Here is a 9,054-nt window from a genome sequence, read left to right as displayed (position 1 = left end):
CAGCATTTTAAAAGCCTGTGGATACACAATTGTTAAAATTTAATGCTGGTGTTTGCATGTATCAGAATTTATGGAAATTCATGTGAAATTTTCACTTCTGTTTCATTCAGGTCTACTCTGGAACAAGACTGTGACCTCAGTAGGGTTATTCAACTTAATAAAAATTTTAAATAAAATAAATAAGTAATGCGAAGTCATAGCTCATTTGCAGGACATCAATCATATATTTGTAACTTGTGTATTAAATAAATACAAGGAAGGAAAAAGAACTCGAGGCCCAGCAGAATCTTTATATATAACATTTTTTTATTTGTTCTATTCATTTCTTATATAAACACAGCACATTTTCTCAGTCTAACTGAGAAATAGTCTGGCATCCATCCACAAGTGCAATACAATTCAGTAAGATACACTTTTCAGGGTCCTTTTTAATCTAACAATGAATGAGTAGAAAATGTCCAGCATATCTCTTTTACTAAGGTGTTCTCTCTCTGAGATGCAGTGCTTCCTCAGGCACCTCTCTGCAGAGGTGTGCTTCATGGTTTGGCAGGATTCAACTCATCTGATAAAAATGAGAAACTGGTGTGAAGTGTCAGTTCACCAGGCACTCTCTGACTTCTTTCTGCATGCTCTGCACAGACCTGCAGGCCCTCCCTGGTCTCCGTAGGTGAAGAATTTTACTGTGAATTTGCAGTGAAAGAGGCACCACATTGGAAGTATCACCCTATCTGCCTTTCATCTACCTGTAAACTCCTCTTTGTGACTGTAGGAGGAAGGAAACTTGGTTGCTAAAGTTATCGCTGAGTTATGGACAATGACTCATGAACCAAATCTTGCTTTCATGGAAAAGACCTCTACAGACACCTGGATAATTCAGAAGCTGCTCAGGCTGGTATAGTAGTGGGATTTGACACTGCCTTTCCCCTTGAACTTTAATGATTCCTACCCAGCAAACTTCTAGGAAAAGAGGTTGTCAGGGAGGGAAGGAGAGCCCAGGACAGCACAGTATGCAGTGCTCCTATTGCCTGAATATTGAGATGGGATAAGAGGAGATGAGATTGGAGGAGAACTGATTCTCATTTCAACTACTTCTGTCACATTTTGGGAGCTCTCTGTGGGACTGCTGACTGGATTTTATGCTCTGAGGTAGTTTGCTTCCATCACCTATTACCTCGCGGCCATCTGAGATGACTGTGTCTAGCACTGCATGATAAAGGACACTGTGATGCCCATTGCCTCCACTTAAGACACCCGAATGACCATGCCCTCCTCACAACCTGAAGACAGAATGCCCTTGCAGGATAGAAATGAATGTGACTCGTTGTGCCATGGCATCCCTCAAGTCAGTGACGAACCTTTGCTCTGCAAAGAGAGAGAGCAGACAATTAGGTAGTAAACATTATTGTGATTTTCTCTTGACCCAGAATAATCCAAACACTTCAGCTGAAGGAGATCTCTTCCCAAAATTGCAACACTAATGATATGAGCTAAATATTGAAACATATACGTACAGCTTGTCCCTCTGCATACCCAACCGATGCCATTTTGGGTTTTGCCTTTTTTTCTGATTTATTCTCTGTATTCTTTACACATATATTTGTAGCCTATTGTATTAGTGGCTGGTTTTCCTAGTAATTTGCTATGCCCTTTCCCTAAGCAGAAAGACAAAACAAATTCCAGGGCCCCTATCCTATCTTGGTTTTCCCTGGCTATCAAGGTTGAGAACAACTCTTTGAGACACATTTTCATAAACAAAGTACAGCTAGTACCAAGAGGAGGGCTCCAGAGAAGGGGCTTGACCTGGGGGGGAATTGCATTACTAGTTGGCCTCCTAATTGGTGCTTTTTGTATTGTTAAAGTATGATAATTTGCCAAATTTATAAAACTGTATTCACCCCTGTGGGGGTGGGCTTTTGTGGACATTCTTCCATAACTGCCCCTGGAGCTCCAATAAAGATCCACTTTTATATTACCTCCTATTTTGATATTATCTAGAAAGTGCATGTTGTTTCATTTCTAGGTTGAAAAACACATCACAACCCTCCTTTGGCACAATAAACAGTGAATGTCATCCAAAAAGCAATGCCATGCAAGACAATGCCACGAGGTTGTATCTCCTCAGAGGTGGGAAACTACTTTCAAAGCTTCCAAGACAAGCTTTGTCCCCCCTCTTTAGTGGAAGACCTGAATTTTGCCAATTAATGATAAATAAAATGGAAGAAATAAAATGAGGACCCTTTAGCTTAGACGTCACAATGGCATCCTTTGCTGAACTCACCTAGTAGGTGGCATTACTGCTGAAATGTACTGACCTGTCTACTTCTGCTCAGTATCTGTGACAACACCTTTCCATTATTCACCCCTAGGGCTGTATTTAACTAATGGAAAGAGTTTTAGTGCTCCTGACACTGAGAGACAGATACCTATGGCTATAGTCAGTCTTGGCATAGCAACTGTCCATGAATTCTGGCTCCAGCATACAGGTCGGTTAGCATCAGCTTACAGATTTCTGAGCTTTAATTTCTTTATTGAGGCCAAATGACCTCAGTAGGAGCTGTAGCTATTCAACACTTCTCAAATCAGGCAATTTTATTTAAAAGCATAGAGAAAGGAGTCAGTATCCGGGTTTTAGGCAGTGAAGCTTTTGTCCATTGAGAATGAAACTGGTGGCAGTAATTTAGCCAGGCATTTTGGTCTTGGCTCCACAGGCTTCTGCTAATCATACTTAGGTCTGACCTGTACCATGCCACAGTCAACTCAGTCATTGGACTCTCTTGACTTAACATTGCCAGATTAAAGCTAATTTCCACCGATTGTGTGATACACATGTTTTTCAAAGGGAACCAGATTCAATCCGTGGTGCACCAAGACAGTGCCTGCCATTTGCTGAATTCAATGTGCCATGCTGACAGTGGCAAGGGTAAGCAGACCATCAGTGGTGTGGAAATCACAGGGTGTTGTATCAGTGTCCTTGTTGCTTTGCCAATGAATCAGTTAATGAGAGGAAGTATGTGGCCCATATTTCCCAAAGCATAGTCTGTCTGGTGTTTGCAGCTCTGGAAGAATTGTCAAGTTTAGCAATTAAGTCATGATTAATCCTGCAGGCAAATATATGCAAATCAGAATTATAGAATCATTTAGTTTGGAAAAGATGTTCAAGATCATCAAGTGCAACTGCTAACTTAGTGCTGCCAAGTCCACCACTAAACCATGTCCCTAAGTGCCACATCTACACGTGTTTTAAATACCTCCAGGGATTTAAACACTGTCACTTTCCTGGGAAGCCTGTTGCAATTTGCAACTCTTTCAGTGAAGAAAAGTTTCTCATATCCAACCTATCCCTCCCTGGTGCAACCATTTCCTCTTGGTATTTCTTCCTACTCAGGAGAAGAGGCCTACCCCCACCTGGCCACAACCTCCCATCAGGTAGTTGTAGAGAAGGTAAGTCTCCCTGAGCCTTCTTTTCTCCAGCCTAAATAATCACAACTCCGTCAGCTGCTCCTTGTGAGATTTGTGCTCCAATTCCTTCGCCAGCTCTGTTGCCCTTCTCTGGACATGCTCCAGCACCCCCAATGTCTTTCTCGGTAGTGAGGGGCCCAAAACTGAACACAGGATTTGAGGTGCAGCCTCAGCACTGCCAAGTACAGGGAGACAATCACTGCCCTGGTCCTGCTGGCCACTCTATTCTTGATCCAAGTCAGAATGCCCTCGGCCTTCTTGGTCCCCTGGGTACACGCTGACTCACCAGTCAGCCAGCACCCCCAGGGCCTTTTCCACTGGGAGCTTTCCAGTCACTCTTGTCCAAACTTGTGGTTCTGCCTGGGGTTGTTGTGACCCAAGTTCAGGGCCCGGCACTTGTTTGCTTGCTGAACCTCATACAATTGGCCTTGGCCCATCACTCCAGCCTGTCCAGATGCCTCTGCAGAGCCTTCCTGCCCTCCAGCAGATCAACACTCCTGCCCACCTTGGTGTCATCTGCAAACCGATTGAGGGTGCACTCAATCCCATTGTCCCAATCATTGATAAAGATATTAAATAGAACTGGGCCCAAGACTGATCCCTGGGGAACACTTGTCTGCCAGCTGGATGTAGCTACATGTAATCACTCTCTTGGCCGAGACATCCAGCCACTCTTTACCCAGGGAAATTTGCATCCTTCCAAGCCATGAGCAGCCAGTTTCTCCAGCAGAACTCTGAAAATCCGTGGGAGGGGAAACCAGAATACAAACCACAAGCTCCAAACTGTTGGCCTTCTTTCTCACTTCATTCCCAATGTTTTCCTGATTTTTATTTTTCTGGTAGAACTGTATTGCAGATACGTCTCTGTCTTCTTATTATTGCTCCTATGATATGAAAACAACATAGATAAATCATTTTTGTAGGTTTTAACTGACCTAAAGATTCATTCATTCTTGTGGAAATTATTGCATACACTTAATGTGCGTACACACCTCAACTAGTTTAAAAATATTTCCAAATAAAATCTGGAGACAAAGTACTTTCCTCTTTAAACATTTAGAAACAGGCTAATTTTTCTTCCCAATTATAGCAACTACACAAAGGAGCAATAAGTCTCAGAAGATTTGTCACAAATCCTCCAAGTCTGTGACACCAGTTTCAAAGAAACCCATTGGTTCCCTTCAAAGCAGTAGTCTGCAGCTGCCTGATAAAAGGCCACAACCCAGTACAAGGTAATTATTAGGCAGACATTATTATTATTTTCCTAATTAGTCAAAAATCATTGGATTTCCTGTGGCTTCTTCCTGCTGAGCAATCATTTGATCTTGCTTATGTTGACAAACATACAAGTCACCAATTGTGCCTCATTTATCATTTGACAAGGACAATGTTTTCTTCTTGTGGGGAGAAGACTAAGAACAAGAAAACAGCCAAGAAGATTCAGAATATAACTGTCCTTTCTTTTTGCTTCAACTGAGCTGGTGACAAACCCCACCAAATGAATAGGATCTGCAGTGAGCTGTAACACTCTTCAGATCCTGGAGGGAAGTGTTAGTGCAGAATTCTACAATGAGCCTCATGTAACATAGACTGAAAATATTCCTGCTACAACTGAAATGTAGAGAACTCTGTGTTCCCAAGAAGGGACCCCACAGCATTCCCTCTGCAATGCTGTCTAACTGTCAAAATGTGGCAAAATTTAGCAGAGAGTTCTCAGGGCCAAAAAAAAAAAGCTATTTTGTGAAATGTAAAGAGTGAGATAAATTTGTACAATTCAAATCCCCAAATTTAGTTTGAAAGGCATTTCAAAACTCAGCTCCCTACATAGTGAGTATTTTTTTAAACTAAGTACAGAAAAATCCAGCATAAGGATGTGTATATGTTGAAGTTTATTTATAGTTATTGCTAGTGATGGGTATGAAATTTTTTTTAGTCTACATATTTCTTTTTCAGTAGGCTTGTCTTTAAGCTGCTCAGACATTGTTAAAAAAAACCACCACTGCAAAGTAGACTGTTATACCAGTTCCTGAATATAAAACCAAGCACTGTATTGTTTCTAAGGGAGTTATAGCATGTTTCTCAAAATTTCTTCTTGGTTGTTGCATACTGCAGCTCTTTTACTTGGCAGTTTAGCATATCACAGCATTTTTTGGTTTTTAATTCATTTTATGAATTAGTATTATCATCCCCCCAGGGAGGAAATAAATAATGGAATGCTGATATGGAGAGAAAAGGATCACAGTAAGCATGTAGGAATTAAAAAAGGCATTTTAAAAAGTGTAAAATAGTTAATTTTCTGTATTGATAATTTGGACAGACAGACAAGTATCTCCCTCGGTTTCTATATATGACTTAATAATAGGTAAGGCAAGCTGCTGAACTTACGACATTAACATCTGTGTCATCAAGAAAGCTTCTATGTCAGCCTTTAATGTCTTTGTATTGAGGGGTTTTCATTACCTAAGAAAAATAAGTAAAAACAAGAACAGGCAGGGATAGGGATGTGTGTGAAAAATAATGCATTCTACCACTTCTATAGAAAAGGACAAATATTTCATTATTAAGGCTTGTGCAAAAAATACCAGATTGAAGTGCATCTTCACTATTTGCTTAAGCATATATTTTTTCTAGGGAGATAACAGTTATTGCTTGACTCTTATTTACAGGCAGTTTAAATTGCCTCTCAAAAATACAGCTTATAGGCTGAACAATCTCAGCTACTTTGTGAAATTACAGATGTGTTCTTTTTATTGAGGCTTACATATCCTGCAGCAACAGCCCTACCATCTCTGCAGCTTGCTGTACTGTTGCTCAGAATTTAGAAACAGACATGCCAGTTTTAATTTTAAAGAGACTGTATTTTTCCTCTGCTTTAATAAATCAATCTTGTTCTGCAATGTTGACACTCCTTTAAATGGGTCAGGACAAAGCGTGTCCTCAGTTCACCTCATGCAGCCCGATTGCTGATCACCAATAATTTGATTAGCTGCACCACAAGAAATTATTTGGTTCAATAGATGTAAACACGATCAACCACATCCAAAACATCAAAGTCAAGAGGACTGTTCCTGCTCCCCATATTCCCTGGAGTCAGAGCAGCCTGTCAGGGAACTGCGCCCCCAGCTCAGGACACCCTGTCCCCTCTGCCTTCAGTAGATGATTTGCCACATGAAAGGATCTGGGGCTGAAATTTTAAAAGAGCTATGACTACAATCTGACTTTAAACACAAATACAAAAGTCGTTGCCAATATTTAGGGCACTGACTAAGCAAACTCTGGAGGAATTATAGCCCACTGAGCCCAGCAAACAACCTGCGCTGCTAGGATTTCCTCTGACTGAGATAGTGAGCACTTTTAAAGAATTTGGCATTTGCAAGGACATTCCTAATAGTGCTCAGCCATTCAATTCAGGGATGTAAGGGGTTTTTTCTCCAAAAATGTATTTAATTAAAGAATGTTTTAAACAAAAAACTGAGGAGGGCTTGTTCAGTATCTTTGATGTTTTCTTTTCTCAGGCAAAGCCTGGCTTGCAGAAATGATGACATTTAATATCCCAGCTTCTCCACTGAACATGTGTGATAAAGCAGAGCTCAACTGGACATGCAGACATTACACAGGAATATTTATAGGTGGACTGGCTTGGTTTTCTCTGTCCATCCTTCACACCTTCTGAACATTTGCTTCTTGTACAGTGGGCTGCATTGACAAGGCTTGATAAAGCACTTAAGGTCCTTTCTGCTACAGCTGCTCACAGAAATTTAATTTCAGCACTGCATAGGGGAGTCTGTATGTTCACTTAATTTTTAAATTTGCTCAGGGAAATATTTGGGTTGGAATGGTTTCCTACGCTCACCCAAGGCAAAGAAAGAGTATTGCAGGATGGAGCTGAACACCAATAGATAAACAGTGAATGACAGATGTCAAGTGCTCACCATGACATCACAGAACAAAAAATCCAGAACTAATTTAGTTTAATAAATATATGCAAAAAGTTACTTTAAGGAAATAGCAGTTTGCTTATAAAGACTTTGCTATCTGATTTTTGGAATAAATTATTAATTTCAGGTTATTGTCCTACATGAGAGCAGAGATAGAGATTTTTTGTTAAAAGGGAAAAAAAAGTGTCAAAGAAAAAAACATATAAATAAGGATAAAATATAAATAACTTTTCTGACTCAAACAAAACTAAAAGTATATAGGATTATTCATTTTTATTTTATTCTTGGTAATGCCACAATTTCATTGTTACAAAGATAAAGTGATGACAAAATGATTATATGTAAGGAGTAAGGTTTAGGATAATTTACATGAACATCCTTCTGGTTTTGATTTTTATATGTTTTCTTTGCTGTGAAATTCCACATTTCTCACTTTCGTTTATGTTTTAGAACCTTAGCTACTTTTTAAAGATTTCCTATCGTTTCATGCACAGACTTTGACAGTGGTAGTTCAGAATGTGAAGAACAGTGGAACGCCAAGTTCCTAAAACAACAGAATTATGCATCTTAAATATGATTGAGTTTAAGAATGCCAGAAGGACATGAAAGCTCTGTTTTCATCTTTCCTACAAAGAATAAAATTAATAGCTTAGATGAATGCAGCACAGCCACAAAGGATAATCATAGTAAATCTATAATGGGCTAAAATTCAGTGTGAACAATAAAGGGGTCACAGTGGTTTGAAGGAAATGAGAAATAACTTGAATTTTTTTTTTTTAATCTATAATGATCTTTTTTCTTAAAAATATGTATGTTTACTCTTGTATTACTTTATCTGATATTACTATAGCTGTTACACTGTCGTTCCTAACATTGCAATGACACATATTACAGGTATGTCATTGCAAACAAAAGAAAATTATTTTATCTATTTATCCTCATTTTCAAGAACAGTTTACATAGAAATAGAGGAATTAAAGGAATGGGAGATGGTCATACCAAAGAACGTGGTATTTAACATAGGTGGATCTTTATTCTCCACCTACTTTTGTTTCCCACCCATGATGAAGGCACAGGATATCTGGAGGTCTCAGAGCTTTGAGTGCCACATTTGCCTCCTGAAGCAGGACAGAATTGTTGTCAGGGCCCTTGGCAGCCAGTCAACCCCCTGCAACAAGAGTTCAGTGTCAAAACTACAGCTATGAAAACTCCCAAAAATCTCTGCCCTGCACCCCAAGGCAGTTTTGTTCAGCCTAATTTTCCACACATATCCCTGACCTGCAACATGGGGGCACATCCGTGGGTGCCTCAGCTTGTGAGCACCTTCCTCATCCCCAGGTCTGTGCCTGCACATCACAAGCATGTCTGACCCTGATTATCCCCACTGGGCCTGATCCATACCCCCATCCACAGACCAACCACCCTGTCCCAGCCTCAGCCCATCACCAGGGAGATGCCCAGGGCTGGGCTTCCCTGATGTCTTCCAGCTGACCTGGTTCTGCTTGGAATGATATGGGATGGGTTGTCAGGGCTTGCCAGGGAGCCCCCCACTTCTCCCCAGGGAGACCACAGTGCCCAGAGTGCCCTGGCACACTTGCATTGTAGTAAATTTGGGGTGCATGATTCATTTTGAGGGTTTCTAGGGAGGTGATTCTCC

At 40.4% G+C, this 9,054-nt stretch overlaps 1 long non-coding RNA gene across 2 annotated transcripts in view; it reads right to left on the bottom strand.

The window, feature by feature from the left end:
- Positions 1 to 321: 321 nt before the first annotated feature.
- The window catches only part of LOC121668535, a 124,450-nt gene continuing 115,717 nt past the window's right edge, over positions 322 to 9,054 (bottom strand). The window contains exons 4-6 of one of the 2 annotated variants that reach the window (XR_006017435.1): positions 5,845 to 5,919; positions 4,230 to 4,343; positions 322 to 1,362 (exon numbers count right to left, since the gene is read on the bottom strand). This is a non-coding gene — a long non-coding RNA (uncharacterized LOC121668535). The remainder of the gene's footprint in view (positions 1,363 to 4,229; positions 4,344 to 5,844; positions 5,920 to 9,054) is intronic. The other variant, XR_006017436.1, reaches the window with a different exon arrangement.

Source organism: Corvus kubaryi, unplaced genomic scaffold (assembly GCF_017639235.1).
Source record: "Corvus kubaryi isolate FWS band 111438036 unplaced genomic scaffold, C.kubaryi_AGA036_p1.0 37385, whole genome shotgun sequence".
NCBI classification, from domain to species: Eukaryota; Metazoa; Chordata; class Aves; order Passeriformes; family Corvidae; genus Corvus; species Corvus kubaryi.
This window is presented reverse-complemented; position numbering and strand designations above follow the sequence as displayed.